This window comes from Physeter macrocephalus, chromosome 7 (genome assembly GCF_002837175.3).
Source record: "Physeter macrocephalus isolate SW-GA chromosome 7, ASM283717v5, whole genome shotgun sequence".
NCBI classification, from domain to species: Eukaryota; Metazoa; Chordata; class Mammalia; order Artiodactyla; family Physeteridae; genus Physeter; species Physeter macrocephalus.
The window spans coordinates 29,415,477-29,430,934 of NC_041220.1; positions in this window are offsets into that span (position 1 = coordinate 29,415,477).

A 15,458-nucleotide genomic window follows, 5' to 3' on the forward strand; every position below is an offset into this window, starting at 1 on the left:
CGGCAGGCAGCCATTCCTTTCAGCTGGGGGAGGGTCAGGAGGTGGTACGTGAAAGGCTCCATGGAAGAAGTGACACCCGTGGGACTGTTTGCATTTGGACTGCAGGATGGGACAGAGGGCTGGATATTCCTGGAAGTGAAAAAGAATTTTTTTCACCTAGTAGGCCATTTCAATGTATATAAGAGGAATGATAATTTTTGAAGAGTCACTGGAGCATAGGGCCTGGGAAGAGGATTAATGGAAATATGAGAAATAGGGTAAAGAAAATCATATTAAGGAGAATCCTAATATTGCCAGATAAAAGACTGGATAAAGATGATCATAAGAAGAAAAGAAATAAATGCTAATGGGAATTCAGTCATCAGAGAAGGGTTCTAATGCACTCAGCCAAGACACTGACCACTGGTCTGGCTGTGAGTTTCCCAACTGTCAGTTTTACTGTCCAAGATTAGAATGTGGGCAGGAACTTTGGGGTTAAATTTAAACTGCCAGCTAAAAAATTATTTCCTATTTTCTTTTATATTTAAGATTTTTTTAAGTCTTTGGACATTTATTTCTCTATGTTGCTTTGCTTTCTTTCCAACGTCAAGGAAGACATGGTAGCAATCCTTTTTCCTTCCCCTTCTGCATCCCTCCTTCCCCAGCTTTAGCAAAAGAAACACTATCAGTGGATCAAATGGCCAGCCATGTGTTTTGGGCTCATTTTTTTTTTTTTTTTTTTTTTTTTTTTGGTACGCGGGCCTCCCTCTGCTGCGGCCTCTCCCGTTGCGGAGCACAGGCTCCGGACGCGCAGGCTCAGCGGCCACGGCTCACGGGCCCAGCCGCTCCGCGGCACGCGGGATCCTCCCAGACCGGGGCGCGAACCCGGTTCCCCTGCATCGGCAGGCGGACGCGCAACCACTGCGCCACCAGGGAAGCCCTGGGCTCATTTTTATTGCAAGTCACTGGGGTCAGGATCAAGACCAAGTCAGGACCCTCATAAATCATAACAAAGATGCTAGACGCAGTGAAATACACCTGTAGCCAGCCTTTGCATCGCAGTGAACTTGACTTCTGCAATTTGGTTAAACAGTTTTGTTGTGTTCCACCAATCTCTTGAATGCCCTAATTAAATAGGAATGTAGCCCCACTTAGCAGGCTCTGAGATTTTCTGTAACCCAGATTATCTGGAGAGCTCTCAATTTTAGGATGGAATTTTGCAGTCTTTTGTGAAGTCCTGCAATACCCATTTCTGCCAATAATAACAATAGTTAACATTTATTGAAAACATACTTTGTGCCTGGCCTGTGCAAACTCATTTAATCCTCACATCAACTCTGTGAGGTAGGTACAATTGTTTTGTCCATTTACAAATGAAGAAACAAATGCACAGAGAAGTTAGGTAATTCGCCGTGGATTCTAGAGCCAGAAAGTGAACGAATGAACGAACATTTCTCTCCTTCTCCACCAAGAGTCCATAGTCTCTGCTGGCAGCTTTCACCTGATTCTTCTCTTTTCCATCAGGGTGCTCTCCTGAACGTGGGAATGAAGTCCTCAGACTATAACTCAGTTTCTTTCTACAAAGAAACCTAGATTTGTCTCCTAACCTGGGCCCTTGCCAAATCATCTTGTCCTCTGCAGCTTTCAGACTCCTTTAGTTTAAAAAAAAAAAAAAAGCTCTGACTGAACCTTACCCTCTACCACCATTATTCTGTTATCTTATCACAACTTTCACTATTTTATCTTGAGTGGGTTTTTTTTCCACTGCATTTCATCATTTTCAAATGTCAGATTAATTTGTCACCATGTGTACCCTTCTGAAGACCTTAAAATCATGGTTCATCAAGACCATGCTGGAAACCAACAACCAATGCAGACAAAAACTGAGAATTTAAATGTCATTACAGAACAGGAAAGAAAAATAGGACTGTTCTCCAGCTGCATATACATCTGTGTATTTTTTTGGATGTTGACTTTGAAATACTAAAACACTCCCACATGGAAATGATCCATCATTTTGTTGTTTATGCATCTGAGTAAACAAACATGCTTGTGAATGTCTGTAGAACCTGGTTTATAGTGCCAGGCTAATTCAACCAACATGCTCAGAGGCCTTTAATTTTATAGAAATTTATAAAAACAGGTATATTGCCCTTGTACAGAACTATACTGTGATAATTTTAATTGGATCACTCATCTAAGAAGGTTTGGTCCAAATAACCCATATTCTCCTATATATGTAAAGAATAATTTTTTAAGTTTCCTCTGCATTTTTTTTTGCACTTCATTTTTGTAGAAAAAGGGAACTAAAGAACATTAAGCTGTATTTATACTTCTCTAAATTATGTTCTAACTTTTGTCACCGTACATACATAAGTACATTTTTATGTCCTTGTATCATGCATGCATTGTTTTGTATTGTTTTTTCTTCACTTTATTAATATTCCTTTGTGCCTAAACAGACCCTGCACACAAAATATGCCTTTTATGTGTCATAGAATAATTATGTGGTGGGTGCTCCTTTGTGATGCTAATGTTGTTAGTCTTTTTTTTTTTTACTTCTGGCTTTTGGCTTAGTGTCCTATTTTCTCCTATTTTAAACTGAGTTATTTTTAATAGTGTCGTGTAATTTACATTTTTCTCTTTAGGGATACCTCCATAGAGCACTAGCTTCAACTAAATTTTAGCTTCATCTAAACCCTTTGTTTAGCCAAATTTTAATTTAAAACACACACACAGAAGCAGTAACAAAGGAAAATCTCTAAACCCTAACCTCCCCCACCCTCTTTTCTTCTAGAACTCCCTAGAGCCTGGTCTGAATATCACCACATCACCTCCATGGGTAGAGGCCCAGGAGTAGAACCACAACATCAAAACAAAGGAAAGGTGTTAAAACTTTAAAAAAAAAATTATACCATACTACTCTCCAAAAGGACTAAAGCAATTTACAACACTGGCGGTTCTTTACAATTGTGCCTTCCCCAAAGCCCACCAACCACCATTGGTTTTTCTGCTATAATTATGGATTTATGATATTTAAATAGGTATATAATGGTACCCCAAAACTGTTTTAAAATCCATACCCTCCATTTTGAGCAAAACATTTTGTCACGCACGTGCTGATTTTCTCCCTTCTCTTGTGAGTACATATGCTGTCTTCTCATCTCCATATTGAATCAGCCTTTAGTATTGGTATGACACATATAAATTCATGTAGCACCTCTACAACTTTTGTATCGTATTTTTCTTATACATAGCGTATATTTTTTTCTAACAGATTTTACCTATTATTTTGTTATTCTGTTGTTCTCTTTGAAATTTTGTCCTATGATTGTTATATAGAACATTTTTAGCGTTATGGATTTAAATCCCCTTGTCTGAGGTCTAGGCTTGGGGATGCAGGCAGAGGCTGAGAGTGCTCATCACAGCCAACAGGGTTGCTCTCGGGGCAGTTCTCAGCAGGCAGACAGCCACACACACAACCCATGATGACAGAGAGTCTGAGAGAATCACTGAATCTGGCCGATCAGAGTACACACTGGAAGGGCTGGGTCCACTGAGGTCAGGCTGCCATGGAAGAGTCAGAGGTGGATCAAATTGAGAGCGACCTGGGCCAGTCCTAGATGAATTGCACTGCCACTAGCTCTTACCTCTATGTGGTTGCTGTGTGGTTTGTAAGGAAAAAAAAAAAAAAAAAAAGCTTGGAATAGGTCAGAAAAAAGGCAGAACCAAATCAGAACCTTCCAACTCGTCTATCATGATATTCTGTTTCTTCAATAGCTGGGAATTCATTTTGCAATTATAAATTTCCTCTCTTGTTCCAAAAGTAGTAGAAAAAGTTTACATAGGAATACACAGGATATAATAATGTCAAAATAGAAAAAGAATTTGGAAATTAGGCCAACGGGAAATAGATCAGGTAAATCAAGATCAGGTTAAAAAAAAAAAAAACTAAAGGGAGTTTGGATAAGTAACTTGTGTCCTTTCTGCTTTTTAGTGCCTTGCTTTTTTTAATTGAAGTATAGTTGATTTACAATATTGTGTTAGTTTCTGGTGTATAGCAAAGTGGTTCAGTTATATATACATTCTTTTTCATATTCTTTTCCATTATGGTTTATCACAGGATAGTGAATATAGTTCCCTGTGCTATACAGGAGGACCTTGTTGTTTATCCGTTTAGTGCCTTACTCTTCGATAAATCTGGAGTTTCTTATTGTAATCTGTGGTGCTTTTGTCAATAATTCAGCTCTTCTCTATACCAGTTGTCAGCTGTCCCTGATATATTTAGTAATTAGTGATGCCATTCTCGATTCTAGTATTTCTGATCTGTCATCTTTCTTCTTTTAAAATAGTCTGTGTCGGGCTTCCCTGGTGGCGCAGTGGTTTGAGAGTCCGCCTGCCGACGCAGGGGACACGGGTTCGTGCCCCGACCCGGGAGGATCCCACATGCCGCAGAGTGGCTAGGCCCGTGAGCCATGGCCGCTGAGCCTGCGCGTCTGGAACCTGTGCTCCGCAACGGGAGAGGCCATAACAGTGCGAGGCCCGCGTAAAGCAAATAAATAAAAAAAAATTAAAATAGTCTGTGAATTCCTCTGAAATTTCAATGTAATTATGTTTTCTCTTTTTAATCCGATGACATAAAGGTTTTTTTTTAAATAATGACCTTTATTTTTTAGAACAGTTTTAGATGTACAGAAAATTACAGAGATAGTACAGAGTTCCCTCATACCTATTTCCCTATTATAATACATTACATCAGTAGGGTACATTTGTTACAATTAATGAACCAATATCAATTCATTATTATCAACCAAAGTCCATACTTTTTTTTTTCCATACTTTATTTAAATCTAAGTTTTAACTAATGTCCTTTTTCTGTTCCAGGATCTCATCCAGGATACCAGATTACATTTGTTATCATGTCTCCTTAGACTCTTCTTTGACTTTAACTGTTTCTCAGGCTTACCGTGTTTTTGATAACCTTAATACTTTTGAGAAGTATTGGTCAGTTATTTTGTAGAATAGTCCCTTACTATGAACTGGATTATATCTTCCTGAAATTCATGTGTTGAAGCTCTAACCCTCAATTGTGACTGTATTTGGAGATAGGACCTGTGAGGAGGTGATAAAAGTTAAATGAGGTCATAAGGGTCCTAATCTAAAAGGGCTGGCACCCTTATATAAAGAGGAAGAGACATCAGATCTCTCTCTTCACTGTGTAAGGATACAGCATGAAGGCACCATCTGCAAACCAAGAAGAGAGCCCTCCCAGAAATTGACCATGCTGGCACCCCAATCTCAGACTTCCAACCTCCAGAACTGTAAGAAAATAAATTTCTGTTGTTTCAGCTACCCAGTCTATGGTATTTTGTTATGGCAGCCCAAGCTGACTAATACATCCCTCAAGTGTGATCTGTCTGATGTTTTTTTCTCATATTACATTCATGTTTTGTGTTTGGGGGAACCAGACCACAGAAGTAAAGTGCCATTTTCACTACATCATATCAAGAGTACATACTATCAACATAACATCACTGGTGATACTGACCTTGATCACCTGGATAAAGCAGTGTTTGTCATGTTTCTCTACAGTGAAGTTATCATTTTCTCCCCTTTCCATACTGTAACTTTGAGGAGGAAGTCACTATGCATAGCCCACACTTAAGGAGTAAGGAGTGAGATTCTGCCTCTTTGAGGGTAAAATATCTACATGAATTATTTGGAATTCTTCTGTATGAAAGATTTGTCTCTTTACCCCCATGTACATATTTATTCAAGTATTTATTTATATCAACATGAGGAGGGGAGAAAGGAAGGCTGCAGGGGCTAGAGTAGGAGAAATGCACTTCCCCCAGGTGGGATAAGGCTCTAGTAAATCTTTTCCTCGTTATGGAGTATATATATTTTTATATATAAAAATAAGTAATAGCTAAATAGGAATTAATGTGCAATACTTTTGGAGCTTTCTTATATTCTGAAAATTTGCTAAATTCATTTGTGACTTCTAATAGTGTCAGTTATTTCCATAATTTCTTTGACTTTTCTAATTTATATATATGTATTTTCATAAGAAAATTATTCCTAAAATATTTTTCTCTTTATTTTTATGTCTAATTTTGTTTTCATCTCAAAGAGCTATTACCAGCATTTCAAGTGTTATGCTAAATAGCAATGGTGACAAGGGCGTATCCTCATCGTACTCCTGGGTCAAGGAAACAGCTTTAGTATTTCTGAAGTGAATGTAATATTTATTCATTCTAAGTGTATACTATTAAAAAACTATTTTAATTACTTTAAATAAACTGTAAATAAATAAATTTAAAATTTTAACATTTTAGTTACCTATTACGTGACTTAAGAAAAGATGGTAAATTTTATTGAATACCTTCCTGGAATCAACTGAGCTTACATTGTGGGCTTTTGGTTTCTTTCCTGTTAATCTGATAAGTGGTATCTTTGTGACACAGACTCCTCACTTTGTGGCAGTACCCCTATTTGATTAGAGCATATTTTTCATCTGCTGTATGACTATCTTTAATATTTGCCTATGTTTACTTTTTTTTTTTTAACATTTTAATAGTGTTCTTATATTCAAAGTCAAAACTATATTTGCCCTATTAAATAAATCAGGTAACATATTTTACAAAAGTGTATCTTCCTAAGAATGTATTTTTGGAAATTTTGGAAATTTGGAATTTCACAGTTTCATAACACTTGGGAACAAATATCAATTTTAAATCACATAGTAACCTTTTCTATTTCTTCCTCTCTTAATAGTTTATGTTCCTTACTTCTTGTGCTTATTTGAGTTATATCATTTTTATAATTAATCATTTAAATTGGTCATCAAAGTTCTTAGTATAAAATGGGAATAATAATACAGAAATTATTTAAAACATGCTCTCAATGATATTTTGCATTCTGGATTTTGACTAATATTTACTCTCTTTTCTCATCAACTAGAACAAGTTGGTAAAATAAATCATGTCAGTAGTTTACTCAATTTATTCGTTATTTTGAAGAACTAACTTTGATCTTAATGTTGTTTTATTAATCTTTCATTTTATCTATTTCAGTCCTTAGTTTTATTTCAGCATCTTTTGCAATTACATGGAGTTTTATAGAAGATCATATTTTAAGGGTAGCTTATGCCATTTCTGTAGGAAGAAAGCCAAATAGCTCCAATATACTTCGTATAGCTTTGTATTTTTATACTGTAAGGGTCAACAAGTTCATCATATTATGTGAAAATGAATTTACCCAGGGTGGAGAAAAAGATACTACAAATCAATAAACAGTTGTCAGACTAGATATTCTATCACTGACCTATTTATCATACAAGTTCTGGAACAGAAAAAAAGCTTTCAAATATACAGGGAAATGCCAAGAACATTTTAAAAGGCACAGTCAGGCTTCCCTGGTGGTGCAGTAGTTAAGAATCCGCCTGCCAATGCAGGGGACATGGGTTCAAGCCCTGGTCTGGGAAGATCCCACGTGCCGCGGAGCGGCTGGGCCCGTGAGCCATGGCCGCTGAGCCTGCGCTCTGGAGCCTGCGTGCCACAACTACTGAAGCCCGTACGCCTAGAGCCCGTGCTCCGCTACAAGAGAAGCCACCGCAATGAGAAGCCCGTGCACCGCAGCAAAGAGTAGCCCCCGCTCGCCGCAACTAGAGAAAGCCCGCGTGCAGCAACGAAGATCCAACACAGCCAAAAATAAAATAAATAAATAATTAAAAAATAAAAAATAAAAGGCATGGTTGCATTGGTTCTCTGCCTTTTATATAGTCATGCTTTCAAAAGACTCATAATAAGAACCAATAACTAGATTGACACACACTGACTCCTATCAGTCTACACACCACCACCAGGGCAAGAACTTCCCTCCCTCAGATCCTTGCTTCCAGGTGTGACTCACCTCACTCAAACTCAGCCAACCTTTCATACTTTAAAGAACTTCTTTTCCTCAAGGTGCTTTCAAATTCTAATGAGATCTCCAGATAGACACTGCAAAATACCTGTGGCCCTTTACACACTTTCATCACTGGCTCATAAACAACTCTTCTTTTATCTTCAAACAGCCTCCACGAGTTTCAAAGTTTATTTCTAAAAAAAAGTTTTCTTTGACTCTACAATTCTACAGGATTTCGTATTTTTGTCTAAAAGCCGATAAGCTTCGGCTTTGAGGAATTTCTTTTTGTCCCTGAAGTTACCTTCAGTGTATATTTTTGCTGATCATAGAGCTGACAGGTCCTGTCAAAAATAACAAGTTGTCAATCTGACTAATCTTTGTCCTTAAGACATGAGGCTAATCACAGCAGGGTCTGTGAAGCTTCTTGACTCTACCAAGTGCAGTTAAAGAGGTAGAATAAAAAACCCAAAACTCACACAATAACATTTTACACATCACAGCATTCTGAAAGAGTGGTTTCCATTTTTTCATCCTTTTTTGATTTATTGCTGTTAGGTAGGGTAAATTTTATGCTGCTGTTTTTGTTTTAAAGTAAAACCCTGGACTGCGCTGCAATACAGCAATGGAAGAAAACAATAACAGGGAGGCATGTTTTAAAATAAATGTTAGGACTGCAAAACATATAGCTTCACCCTAGGCCAGAAGCACCCTAAGGCCAAGAGTCATGTTTTGTTCATCTTTGTAATCTGTCTCCCTTAGGACTGTCCTGGATGGGGCTCTCCATCCCTACCAAGGACTGGCTTCCATTGGTCCACACAGGGGACCCATACAAATTTTAAAAAGACATCTCTTACTCATGTAAAAGTTTTTAAGTCAGTATAGTGTTTATTTCCCAGTTATAACAACTGCAACAGGTGTAAAGTCATTCTTTATAAAATTCACAAATCAAACTACTGAACATAAAATACAAAATTCAAAATTGTAATCCCAGTAATAAAAAATGTTAACTAATTATAATATAGTAATTTGTTTAAAATAATTACATATCATTCTTCCATGGCAAATAAATTTATTACAGCAATTCCAATATTTATTTGTAACTGTGTCTCATTCTATAGAATGGTCGCTGGACTAGACTACATTTTTTGTAATACTGTAGACGTTAAATCATGTTGAATAAATTTTCAGTTTGAGAATAAATTCTCCACTGGCATTGATATTGACAGAGTTAAATGTAAACTGACAGCCAGATAAGTATTTGGAACTGTGTGCAGTAAATTAATGCTGCATGATGATGTCCCATCAATATGTTTTTGTTAGCATGTTTGTCAGTAAATTTCAGTTGTAAATTTTTATGTACTTGTACTAATTCATTTCTACAGATTTCAAAGTGTATATGTCATCTAGAACAGAGGTCAGCTAACAGTGGCTCCAGGGCCAAATCTGACCCACCGTCTGTTTTTGTACAGCCCATAAGAACGGCTTTTGCATTTTTAAATGATTGGAAAAAATGTTAATAGTATCGCATCATACCTGAAAATTTTATGAAATTAAAATATCATCCACCAATAAAATTTTATTGGAACACAGTCCTCATTTGCTTACGTATTGTCTACGGCAACTTTTACTCTACAGCATCAGAGTTGAGTAATTGAACAGAGATCAAAAGGCCCACAATGCCTAAAATATTTACTGTCTAACCCTTCTACAAACCCCGGATCTGAAACTAGAAGATGGCTGAGATAGCCTTTTTTTTTTTTTTTTTTTTTCGCGGTACGCGGGCCTCTCACTGTTGTGGCCTCTCCCGTTGCGGAGCACAGGCTCCGGACGCGCAGGCTCAGCAGCCATGGCTCACGGGCCCAGCCGCTCCGCGGCATGTGGGATCTTCCCGGACCGGGGCACAAACCCGTGTCCCCTGCATCGGCAGGCGGGCTCTCAACCACTGCGCCACCAGGGAAGCCCAGAGATAGTCTTTTGATACTGAAAACTTTTTAAAATGAGATATATACATCATTATTATGTATCACTAGTAACGGTTATGACATCATTATTACAAATTATTGTGCATTATTATGATCTAGATTTACTGTATTCATATTGCATTTTATTCTTTATTGATCATACTGTTAGTATATCTATGTATTTATGTATCTTTAATTACATCATCAGCAATTTCTAAAAGTGTACAACACACTGCCTGTAATTTTTAGTGACATAATGCTATCAGTTTTCTTCCCCATCACATATTTGACAAAGGTTTTTAAGTTTTTTAATCTTTAGTAAATGTGTTTTTAAATACAATTCAATGTTTGATTGAAGTCAGAAAGCAGTCAGTTAGTTCTCGAAAGATAGAAAATTTAACGGTGTCAAAAAATGTTTTTCAACTGCATTGTTAACTATCAAGTATAAAGAATGTACAAATCAAGAAATAAAGGCACTTTTGTGCAATCTGTTATGTTTTCTATGTACACGTATATCCCTGAACCCTCAATCTGTTTTTACCTTTATTATTGTTTTTTCAAGTGGTTTAGTCCACAAGAAATGTACATAATTCTTCTTTAGTTATTTAATCTACATGGGAAATTCCAATCCAAGAGTTCACATATGGAAATATATGCATTTCTATAATCCACACACCTAACAATAACTTCTCTTTACTCTACTTGGCCTACACTGGGGATTTTATCTATAATAATTATATTATGTTTTACATTTCTTTTTTTTCCTCTTTTTATCCAAGCTATTCTGTTATAATTTTACAATTTCGGTTTTTTCACTCCATCCCCTAAGAAGTATGTTATGTTGCCGAAGTTTGTATTCTGGGCAAATGTCTTCCATAATGTAAAACTCTGCTATAGTTTCTGCAAAATTCAGCCAATTACCATTATCTCACTCACAAAGTTTCTTGAATAATCTTCTTAATGCTAAAGCATAGCTTTGCCAAAAACTGAATCATGTATATTAAGAAGCCTTCATAGTATGCCAATATTTTTCTCTTTTCCAAATCATCTCTGGTAGCATTGATAGTTATAAAATTTTTCTATATAAGATTTCAATTTTGAATACTTACATTACTGTTGATGTGCATTTCATTTATTTTCAGGCTTAGTAAGAATATGTAATAAAAGCTGTCAGTCACTGAATACGTTCTCATTCATTAGTGGATTTTTTTCTATCCCCAAGTACGTATAATACAGACAAAAAATAGAATCTTTTGAGGTAAAATAACCATAATCTAATCAGTTTAAACATTTGGGAGAATTTGTACATAATCATATTTGAAATATTCTTGCCTAGCAGTTTCTTTTGGAATGTTATACTTTCTTACAAAAGTTGGATAATTTTCTACAAGAGTGGCATGTCCTTTTGTTGCATATTCAAATTAGATGGCCATGAACCTGGATGGCATATAGAATGTTCAGTTTAAAGGATTCTTTAGTGTTTTTCCCCATTCAAGTTGTTCTTAAAATTCTTCATTTAGAGTTGACATTGAGGTGGAAGGTAAATTTACATACTGCTCCATTAATGATATATCTATGCTGCATTCTGCTGAATATTCTAGTTCTGAAACTCTTTTCTTCTTTGTTCTGTCATTCCACCTATTTCTCCAAAAAATTTATTTAACCAGCCAAAGTTTCTCTTTACTTTTTTTTCTAACAACTTTCCAATTATATCTTCTCTGATACCAATAATTTAAAAATTTTTTTCAATATCTGAAGGAAAATAGCACCTTTTTCAAAATTTTGTAACATTTAAACATAATATGTCTCCAAATCTTAAGTAATTTTTGTAACAACAGTTCAGTAGTAACAACAACGAAAAAGCCGATACTATAACATAATTAGCAAATTGTTACATGGTAAACTCTAATTTGTGTCTATGTAAAACAACTTTGTAGATTATTAATGGAAATTGAATCATTTTTTAAAAATTTGTGTCATAATGTTAAGAGTTTGTAGATTAACTGGCAATTTGGCAGTACAATTCTGGTCCGGGGAAACAAATAGCAGATAGTATAAACTGTAGCATGTGATACCCAATTAAGCCAGTGTACTAAAACCAATTGGGGGGCTTCCCTGGTGGCGCAGTGGTTGCGCGTCCGCCTGCCAATGCAGGGGAACCGGGTTCGCGCCCCGGTCCGGGAAGATCCCATATGCCGCGGAGTGGCTAGGCCCGTGAGCCATGGCCGCTGAGCCTGCGCGTCTGGAGCCTGTGCTCCGCAAAGGGAGAGGCCACAACAGTGAGAGGCCCGCGTACCACAAAAAAAAAAAAAAAAAAAAAAAAAAAAAATAAATAAAACCAATTGGGGACTTTTTTAAAGATATTCACCAAGATATTTAACAAGAAGCTTCTTGTTTATAGGCCCAGGTTACTGGATCAAAGAGGTTTTTTATTATTAAACTCATTCGTCTTTTGTAAGGTAAAGCAGAATGATGCATATTTTCTCTGTTGTATATAGTAAGCCACTATACATCCATCAGGTGGAAATTTGTCATACTATGCTGGTTTTGATAGGGAAAAACTCCTATCAAAGCCAGAAATTTGTCATAATTAATATACAGGCCAGAAATTTGTCATAATTAATATGCAGGCCATTCCTCTTTAGAGTCAACAATTAGGATAAAACCATTTTATATTTTCAATATAATAAGGATGCCTATATGTGAATACAATCCCATTTGCTATGGCACCCTTGTATTCGTTGAATGAATGGCACCTGGTGCCTAATCTATGTCTACTTTTTATTTTTTCTCTTTCCCATCCTTACCATCTTTCTCATTTTTTTTCCCAATGTGAAAGTCACTTTTTTTTTTTTTTTTTTCCAGTAAGCGGGCCTCTCACCGCTGCGGCCTCTCCCGTTGCGGAGCACAGGCTCCGGACGCACAGGCTCAGCGGCCATGGCTCACGGGCCCAGCCGCTCCGCGGCATGTGGGATCTTCCCGGACCGGGGCACGAACCCGCGTCCCCTGCATCGGCAGGTGGACCCCCAACCACTGCGCCACCAGGGAAGCCCTGAAAGTCACTTTTAAATGTTATGACGTAGAACTTGGATCCCCAAATCTTCTTCATTTAACTTAAATCATTATTGAAAGGTGAGATCGTTCTGAGCAATGTCAAGCATTTTGTGCCTCTCAACGAGATGGTCATCCAAGCCCAAAGAAAAGAGTAACTTTTTAAAATATGGAAGGGTTAGAAATGTAGTAATTCTGTATTTGGATGGGCTGTCCATATAAATAGCTAGAATGCAACTACTTGGTGTTTAAGAAATGACTGATTTTGAATGTGAAACAATAGTCGTTCAGCAAGAGAAAGAAAAACGACAATGCAATGTCTTTAAAAGCATAAATATAATGCATTTTTTAAAATGTATTAAAACGTATGGTTACCACAGCAAAGGGGAGAGGGATAAATTGGGAGATTGGGATTGACATATACACACTACTATATATAAAATAGATAACTAATAAGGACCTACTGTATAGCACAGGGAACTCTACTCAATACTCTGTAATGGCCTATATGGGAAAAGAATCTAAAAAAGAGTGGATATATGTATATGTATAACTGATTCACTTTACTGTACACCTGAAACTAACACAACATTGTATATCAACTAGACTCCAATAAAAATTTTTTAAAATAAAATAAAAAGCATCATCACCAAGGTAAGGTGAATTGTTTCTGTATGGGCAAATGACACCTATCAGGATTCTTTTAGAGAGAAATTACGGTTCCTGGTGAATATGTCATTAGTGGCCTTTCAAGAGGACTGTGAAAAAGTTTTACATTTGCATTATCGTTTGCTTTCAATAAACCATCATAAATTGGGGGCAAAAATGTATTAAGCACATGCAGAATTCAGCATTGGATACCCATCCTGGTGGGAGAGAGAAGCAGCACACAGGTTAATTCTATACTGCTAGGATACGACATATACTATGAAATGGGTACAGAGAAAGTGCTTTGAGGAAATAAAAGAGGAAGAATGGTGAAATTTTCATTAATTGATATTGACCAAACATGGATTGAGGATCTGATGGGCAAGAACTATTCTTAGTACTAGAGCAAACGAAACAGCAAAAATGATCACCTTCACAGAGCTTCCCTCTACGGAGAGAAGCAGACCATAGACAGCTAAAAATTAAAACATCTCTCACACAGTGCAAAGTGCTCTGGAGAACAGTAATGGCAGAGAACTGGAGTTGTATTGGAGAAGTACAATTTTAGATCGGGTAGTTGGGAAGGCCTCCATAGGAAGGCCACATTTCAGGGAAGCCCTGAAGGAGGCCAGGAGGTAAATAAAGATTCATGTGACTCTTGTGAATCTCATGCAGTTTGAGCCAAATGCCTGTGTGAGAGTATGAATGGTGCAATGGAGGAATTACACATTCAGAGAACAGCAGGAATTACACATTCAGAGAACAGCCACTCCAGTGGCTGAAGTGAGGAGGAAGCCGAGTTGTAGGAGCCATGGAGAGAGAAACTGAGCAGCCAGATCACGTAGGGCCTGTAGACTATTGTGAGGGTGCTATCTCCCAGGGAAAAGGAAAACAATTAGAGGCAACTATCTTCAAACTCTGGATTGAAGATGATAGTGGCTCAGACCAGTGGCAGCGGTGGAGATGGTCTGCAGTGCCCATTCACGAATACACAAAGCTCTTAACAAACATTTCCCAAATGCCTGCCAGATGCCAAGTACTGTACTCTTGAGCCAGGCCTGAATCCCTTGCATGGATACTCTGGATGGACTTCCTTGACCAATGACACAAACTCTATTGAAACTGAGAGCGGCCCCTTCCAAAGTATCCCTCATTGATGCTCTCAGGTCAAACTGACCTCCAGGATCCTGATTCTGGCCCAGCCCAGACTACCCCTTGCTGTAACCCTTGGATGTGGTGACTTGAACTCTCTCATCCCTACCAGTAGCCATCTGCTTCATAGTCAGGGCTATTGTCCATAAAAGGCACAGGTGGAAACTTTCATAGCACATTTGGAGGATAGCACCCAACTGGCCTAGACACCCAAGATCACAGTGTATATGAAAAGCAGCACTGAGAGATGAGACTGGAAAGGTAGACTTGGTCCCAGAGTGCCACCATATGACATTTGGACTTCATCCTCTAGGGCAAAGCCAATGGACACACACAAAGTCTTTTACTGCATGCTTTTTATAAGTGCAGTAAATTGGATTATTGTTCAGCAAATGTTTACTCTCTCCTCTCCTTCCAGGGGAGAATATATGATCCTGCCCTCCCTAACATGAGGCTTAGGCATGTGCCTTGCTTTGATCAATAGTCTGTGGGCAGAAGAAACAGAGTGCTAGTCCTGGTTGAGGATTGAGGAGGCCGGGCGAGATTCTGCCAGGCTTTTTGCAATCATGTGCTTTGCCACAAGAAGAGTTTCCCTGACTAGTTGATAGTCCTAGAATAAGAGAGACATCAAGCAGCCCTAAATTCAATGCAGAAATCCAAACCAAAGCCTCAGATAACTCAAAACCAACCAGAGGGGCCCCACAGCTAATCCCAGCCAACCTAGTAAGAAGTACAGTAAGTCCCCTACATACGAACAAG